The sequence below is a fragment of the Clytia hemisphaerica genome, unplaced genomic scaffold, assembly GCF_902728285.1.
Source record: "Clytia hemisphaerica strain Z4C2 unplaced genomic scaffold, Clytia hemisphaerica genome assembly, whole genome shotgun sequence".
NCBI lineage: Eukaryota > Metazoa > Cnidaria > Hydrozoa > Leptothecata > Clytiidae > Clytia > Clytia hemisphaerica.
The window spans coordinates 121,469-129,747 of record NW_027104121.1 but is presented as its reverse complement, the minus strand read 5'-3'; positions in this window follow the sequence as shown (position 1 = coordinate 129,747).

Genomic DNA, 8,279 nt, shown 5'->3' with positions numbered 1-8,279 from the left:
CAACAGTTCATGCTCTCGAAATGTTCGACTGAAAGTACTGTGTTCCACTCTACACGCATCTTCTTTCTGAGACATTGCTTTGCTCTCGAAACGAAAACTTCCGTGGTCAACATCACGGATATCTTCTGAGGAGTCAGTCCTTTGAAGCGCAAAAAGTCCAGTCCGTGGCTGATGGATTGCAAGTAGGAAATGATTCCAGAGCTCGCCAGCTTGCACTCTTCTTCCAAGTAGGACACAAACTTTTGAATGAGGTCGACGGATCCGATGCAATACTCCAATGTCGTCCTCGTCAACTCTTGGTTGTCTTCCAAGTTCTTGCAACAAAACTTGCAAAACTTAAGAATCTTGACGCACAGTTGGTCGGCTTGGCTCATGTCTTTTCCACACCACCGGCGCTGCAAATCCAATTGACAAAGTCTTTTGCCAATTGACATTCTTTAGAAAACGAAGGCATGTCCCAAGACTTTTTTCGCTGGCTCGGTCTTTTCGCAGGAGGGTTCATCGTTTGCGGAAAGGCTTCTTCCACATCTGGCTTCTTGTCGAAATAATAAAACCAGGCGTGCTTAACGAACACATGCTTCCTACAGCCCCTTTGACTTTTATAGCTGTCACTGTCGCAATTCTCGACTGGACATATGTACAAACCGTGTTCGTTTGGCTCAAGTTTCAGTCTTCTTGCCTTGTCGCTGGCTCCATCGACTTCTTTCCATTCGCTTTTGCTGAAAGTTCTCTTCATCGTCTGGTCTGGCCTCTCTGCTCTCTTCGAGCTGAATGATTTTGGAGACCTCTGAGAGGGACTTTTAAACGATTTTATGTCAAAAGAACAAAAGAACAATAGCGGGCCAATGACATCACAGGACCGATATGAGCCGCCAAAAAAAGGGCGCCATCAAAATAGACTTGGCTATCGAGACTCTTACCATAAAATAACACATTCGCTTTCCATTTGTCTCAGTGGCCTCGATATGTTGTGATAACTGTAGATAAGTAGTGATACGCTGTGATAAAACTATTCGTACGTGTGATAGGATGTGGTAAGACAGGAGAATCGACACTTTCACTTTCCATTTGACTTAGTAGCCTCGATATGTTGTGATAACTGTACATAAGTAGTGATAAGTTATGGTAAAACTATGGATAGGTGTGATAATGTGTGATTAGGCATTCGACTCGGCACTTTCACTTTCCATTTGACTTAGTGGACTCAATATGTTGTGATAGCTGTAGATAAGTGGTGATAAGTTGTGATAAAACTATGGATAGGGGTGATAGGGTGTGATAAGACATTAGACTCGGCACTTTCGCTTTCCATTTGACTTAGTGGCCTCGATATGTTGTGATAACTGTAGATAAGTAGTGATAAGCTGTGATAAAACTATGGATGGGTGTGTGATATGTGTGATTTAGGCATTATTTCGACTCGGCACTTTCGCTTTCCATTTGACTTAGTGGACTCATATGTTGTGATGGCTGTAGATAAGGGTGATAAGTGTGTGGTAAAACTATGGATAGGGGTGAAGGTGTGATAAGACATTCGACTCGGCACTTTCGCTTTCCATTTGACTTAGTGGCCTCGATATGTTGTGATAACTGTAGATAAGTAGTGATAAGCTGTGATAAAACTATGGATGGGTGTGATAAGGTGTGATTAGGCATTCGACTCGGCACTTTCACTTTCCATTTGACTTAGCGGCCTCGATACGTTGTGATAACTGTAGATAAGTGGTGATAAGTTGTGGTAAAAGTATGGATAGGGGTGATAGGGTGTGATAAGACATTAGACTTGGCACTTTCGCTTTCCATTTGAATTAGTGGCCTCAATATGTTGCGATATCTGTAGATAAGTAGTAATAAGTTGTGATAAAACTATGGATAGGTGTGATAAGGTGTGATTAGGCATTCGACTCGGCACTTTCGCTTTCCATTTGACTTAGTGGACTCGATATGTTGTGATAGCTGTAGATAAGTAGTGATAAGTTGTGGTAAAACTATGGATAGGTGTGATAATGTGTGATAAGACATTAGACTCGGCACTTTCGCTTTCCATTTAACTTAGTGACCTCAATATGTTGTGATAACTGTAGATAAGTAGTGATAAATTGTGATAAATCTAAGTATATGTGTGATAAGGTGTGATTAGGCATTCGACTCGGCACTTTCGCTTTCCATTTGACTAAGTGGCCTCAATATGTTGTGATAACTGTAGATAAGCAGTGATAAGTTGTGATAAAACTAAGGATAGGTGTGATAAGGTGTGATAAGACATTAGACTCGGCACTTTCGCTTTCTATTTGACTTAGTGGCCTCGATATGTTGTGATAACTGTAGATATGTAGTGATAAGCTGTGATAAATCTAAGTATATGTGTGATAAGGTGTGATTAGGCATTCGACTCGGCACTTTCACTTTCCACTTGACTTAGCGGCCTGGATACGTTGTGAAAACTGTAGATAAGTAGTGATAAGTTCTGATAAAACTATGGATAGGTGTGATTAGGTGGGATAAGAAATTTGACCCGGCACTTTCGCTTTCCATTTGACTTAGTGGCCTCGATATGTTGTGATAACTGTAGATAAGAAGTGATAAGTTGTGATAAAACTATGGATAGGTGTGATAAGGTGTGATTAGACATTCGGTTTGGTACTTTCGCTTTCCATTTGACTTAGTGGCTTTGATATGTTGTGATAACTGTAGATAAGTAGTGATAAGTTGTGATAAAACTAAGGATACATGTGATAAGGTGTTATACGACATTCAATTCGGCCCTTTCGCCTTCCATTTGACTTATTGGTCTTGAAATATTGTGATAATTGTAGACTGTATTTCTGATGTGGAGTTTTTTAAAAGGAACACAAAAATCTAAATGAAATTCGGGCCAATTCGATCACTTCATCCTTTATGTCCATGAAGTACCATTTGTAAAAAATTATTCGTTGTTCCTTTTCGAAAACAGTTCCGCAATACAAGACCATATCAAGCAAGCTTGTTTACTACAATTCTTTTTTGTATTTCTGATGTGGAATCTTTAAAAAGGAACACGAAGATCTAAATGAATTTTGGGCCAATTCGATCACTTCATCCTTTATGTCCATGAAGTACCATTTAAAAAAAAACTATTTGTTGTTCCTTTTCGAAAACAGTTCCGAAATACAAGACCATATCAAGCAAGCTTGTTTCCTACAATTCTTTTTTGTATTTCTGATGTGGAATCTTTAAAAAGGAACACGAAGATCTAAATGAATTTTGGGCCAATTCGATCACTTCATCCTTTATGTCCATGAAGTACCATTTGTAAAAAGACTATTTGTTGTTCCTTTTCGAAAACAGTTCCGCAATACAAGACCATATCAAGCAAGCTCTAGTTTTGGTCCCTATTCTCAAGAAAATATCGTGAACACATTGGTCCGCAAAATCAACAGTTTCTGGTTTCAAAGGAACTAACTGAACAAATCGTTCCTTTTGAGAAGGAACCAAATTCATAGAGGACCATTTTCAGAGAAAGAAAAAATGGTTTTTCCTTTGGAAAAAGAGTCCCTTACTATAGGATCATGTCAATGAAGCTATAGTATGGGTCCACATTATGAACACATTGATCCGCTAAGCAATCTGTTCCTGACCTCGACGAAAAAAACTGAACAAAATGTTCCAAATGATGGAAATTCTGGAACATGCAATTTATGGCAAATCGGACTAATACTCATTTGTCTCAACATGGTCCGCTATTCAATTCGAGAAGGTCCGTAAGGTTCCTTAAAAGGATTGCTCCACAACACATTGAAAATAGACCAGGGAAATCACCAAGTTACTGGTTAAACCTATTGTTCCTTTGTTTGTGACAGTGCAAGGGGTAAGCCCCTCCAAAACTTGCTGGACCACAAATAGAAAATAGACGTGAATGTATATATGGGGATGGAGGTGGTATGCAAAACTAAATTATATAAAAAAATTAAAAAAAAAAGGAAAGGAAAGAGAACATGTTTAATCTAAGGAATCTAATAGAATTCAATAAATTCATTTACCACTGAATTGATACAAAAATGTGTTAAATTTTTGTACCTTTAATTTGTTCAAACATAAATCAGATTCCAACACTCTATTTTCAATATTTTTTTTTTTTTAGAGATCCGCCACCATCCCCAACCTACCACCCTACTTATTTTTCTAAACTTATAGATTTAGAGGTAATAACTGTTTGTGGTTCCAGAGGCTTAGTTGGGTAATACCCTTTTCTATGACGGATACAATACAAAACTTCAACATTAGTAAAAGAACAAAAGATCAGCCATGCAATATGGTACTTTCCCTTGTTTCCTATCTATGTGTTGTGGAGCAATCCTTAAAAGAACAGCACGTTCCCCAAACAATGGGAAAAACCCTCTTCTCTCCAATAGGAGGAACAAGATGTTCTCTTAGAATGCTGACTTTGAAACTTGAAGTGACTTAACTTTTTTTTGTAAATAGGAACGTGTCGCAAAATTAAACATGGTCCATTTTTCTCGAATCAGAACGAAGACTTTGATATAGACTCATTTGGACCTTATTTATTACCTTGAAATCACTCACAAAATCAACATATTGTTCCATTTTTTATCGTTCCTATTGTTGGAATGGAACATAATGGGACAACTTATTCGGTACAGGATGTTCAAATTTAGGTCTCAAAAGGGACCCCCTAATTCCAGTCAAATTTTTCATCCTTGGGGATCTTATGTGTTCCATAAAAAGAGTACCACTCTATTGGAAATTACCAGAAATTTAAACAAAACTTCAAACAGGATCTAACAAAAGGTTACATTCGCTTGGTCATGCCGAGGAACATTATAATCTTTATGTAGAAAATAATTAAAACATGTTTCAGCTTGATAAATGCGAAGTACAAATCCAGAAATCAAAGTAAATCTTATTTATATATTTTATACTTTTTTTACTCTTTTCAAGGGAATTTTGCATATTTTTTTACAAAGTGGTAGGAATCTTTTGTCGTTTTAGGTGCATATATTTTTTTTTAATTCTTGTATTCCTCCGTTTTTATGTATGGTGGTAAGCTTTATATTTTCTATTTCAAAAAATTTGAGCAATTTATTTTCAATGCTTTTATTGATAGAGTAGGGTTGTTACTTTATCTGCTTTTTACTTTTTAGGCAGTGAAATTTTATAAACAACACTCAATACATTTTTTGTTGTGTTTAATTTTTGTAACATTTTGTACAATCAACACAGCGACACACCTCACAATATTTAAAAAAAATTCTGCAATAAGTCTCAACATTCAAGTTTTTTCTTTTCCTTTCCACCCGCCCTTCTTTGTTTATGTTTTCGGCCGCCATCTTTTTTCGTCGCTAGTGACGTCGAATTTTATAAAAAAAACACGGCGTCGACAAATTCGGTCAAGTTCTCCATCGTAGACGTGAAAGTGGTAACAAGTGATAGACCAACAGAGTGATCAAAAAATCGCGTGTTGGGATAGAAATAGGCTAAGTAATTGGGGATGTGCTTATAAGAAAAGATCGAATTTGGCCCATTTTCTTACAAAAACATGTCTGACAACCAGTATTTCATACTTATTAAGCAAAAACATTCTTTCAAAATATGACTTCATGAGCAAATAATATATCTATCCCGTCTAGAATTTGAGTAATTTAGTTAAGAACATCGTCCCATGCTTATAAATAGCGATTCTTATATCTGAAGATGCGTTTTTGAGCCAAAAAAATTTTCTATGAAAATCTGGTTCGGCCATTTTTTACCTAGGAGGATACCCTACTTTCGTGCAAAAATTCAGAAAAAATTAATGATTGGCCCAAATTTGCCCAAATATTTTTTTTGTCAAAAATCGGGCTCTGTCACATTCGAGGGTTTATAGTCATACACCTTTGTGCCAAAAATCAGAAAAATTGAATGAGCAAATCTCGAGAAAAGCTGGTAATGAACGGACGAACGAACATAAGTTAATAATTTATAAGACCTCCACCTCCAGCAGGTGGGTCCAAAAATGAACTGTACCCCTTTTCTGCACACAAACATAAAAAATTTTACAATCCCACCAACACTAAAACAATAGCAAGGAGATAAGAATTCTTTAGACCAGAAATATGTTGATTTTAGAGGGTATGAATGTTGTATGCCTTGTGTGAAAGATGGCTGGATTAATGGTTAGCGTGCGTTACATCTGTAAACATTCTTTAAAATCCATAGTGTGCAAGGGGGTTCCAGGTCCCACCAAAAATGAGAGATCCCAGCACAATCTAAAGCCCCACCTGATATTTTGTAATCTGTGGTCCCACCTAGAACTTGAGTTTTTCCCTGCTCCCAAAGCCCAAAAGGCAATTGTGTGTATGGACCCTTTTTAACTATGAAAGTTATCCCACGACGCTCACTATGAAATCTAAAAGATTTTCCTGTTTTTTTTCTACTCAAGAAGGGTCAAATTCTTTAGATAAAAAGCGAGACCATGATATTACAGCACCCGGCCCGGGCCTTGGCCCAACAACAAACAGGTTCAACTAAATCCTGCTTTAAAAAAACCCTTGAAAAAGACCTGTTTTTGGCAGGCAGGGTTTATTCTTAGAAATTTTCTCCTGTTGGCCCCAACCATGGTGGTGTGTGTGGCACCTGCAGACACTGGACATGTAGCTAAAATCTCATCGCTGTCTGAGGGCTGAATACTTCCTGTTCAACTAACTACTCCATTTAAAGCAGCTTTCAGGCATTTACACCATAATCAATAGAAGAAAAAAAGGACATGACTACATAACATTGAGATCAAAACCAAAACAGTGGTGTTTTCACCACATTTTGGACTTTCTGTTCCGCCATTTCCATATAAAGCATGTTGTTCTTTCCATCCAGCAAGCATGGTCCCGCCGTCCCACCATGCGCGGGTCATGCATGCAAACTTTAAAATGAGCGAGGCAAGACGTGCCAACCTCGTTTCCAGACTGTTTTCGAAAAGATAGTATGTTTTAAAAAAGATAGTATCGTTTTAAAATAGATAGTATTGTTTGAAAAAAGATAGTATCATTACAAAAGATAGTATGTTTTTAAACGAAGATAGTATGTTTTAAACGAGAATAGTATTTTTTCAAACGGAAATAGTATTTTTTCAACGAAAATAGTATTTTTTGAACGAAAATAGTATGTTTTAATCGAAAATAGTATTTTTTAAAAACGATAGTATGTTTTAAACGAAGATAGTATTGTTTTAAAGAGATAGTATTTATTTCCGCTTTGGCGCGCCATAGAATTTAGCTGTTACTCAGCTAAAATCGGACCATTTTTGAAGTCTCCAACCTACCCCAAAGTTTTTAGCCTCGTTTTGAGGCTAAAACTCATGACCACGCCCCTAAGTGGTCGGGTACCTCAGTCGGTAGAGCATTCGCCTTACAACCCAAGGATTGTGGGTTCGATCCCTGGTCACTGCAAACTCCGCGGATGAGTAGCTTAGATCAGGTAATCTGATCTAGGCGGTAAGTTACTGGGAGCTGAGAGTAGGCGTGGCGCTCCACCTCAGCATTCGATCTCCCAGGTCTAGCGCAAATAGAAAAGGGGATAGACCCCCTTACTCCCGGCTCCGCCGACAGCCACCAGATGAATATACTTACTTACTTATGCCCCTAAGAATCAAAATTCTAAAAAAATGAAAAATACCCCCAGATATTCACACAAGGAACAAGTGTGCAAAATTTCAGCTGAATCGGAATATTTTTGAAGTCTCAAGCCTGCCCCAAAGTTTTTAGCCTCGTTTTAAGGCTAAAACTCGTTACCACACCCCTAAAAGTCAAAATTTTGAAAATATGAAAAAACTGCTCCCAGATATTCACCAAAGGAACAAGTGTGCAAAATTACAGCTTAATCGGACCATTTTTGAAGTCTCCAACCTGCCCTAAATTTTTACCACACCCCTAAGAATCAAAATTTTGAAAAAATGAAAAAATACCCCCAGATATTCACCCAAGGAACAAGTGTGCAAAATCTTATCTGAATCGGAAAATTTTTGAATTCTCAAGCCTGCCCCAAAGTTTTTAGCCTCGTTTTGAGGCTAATTATATGGTTGATTACATTTAGCTTAAAGATTTGTAAAGGACGAGCGGGGCGATAAATCCGTAATAGCCCCGCTTTTTTGTAATTGCCCTGATGTAAACAAAAATTTCTATTGGCTGAAAGAAAAGTATCGTACAATATTTTGATTGGTTAACGTTCGGGCTACTTTGAAATGTTTTCAATGAACCTCGGGGCTATTAATCCCAAATCACCCTCTAAACCATGTTATTACTAGTACT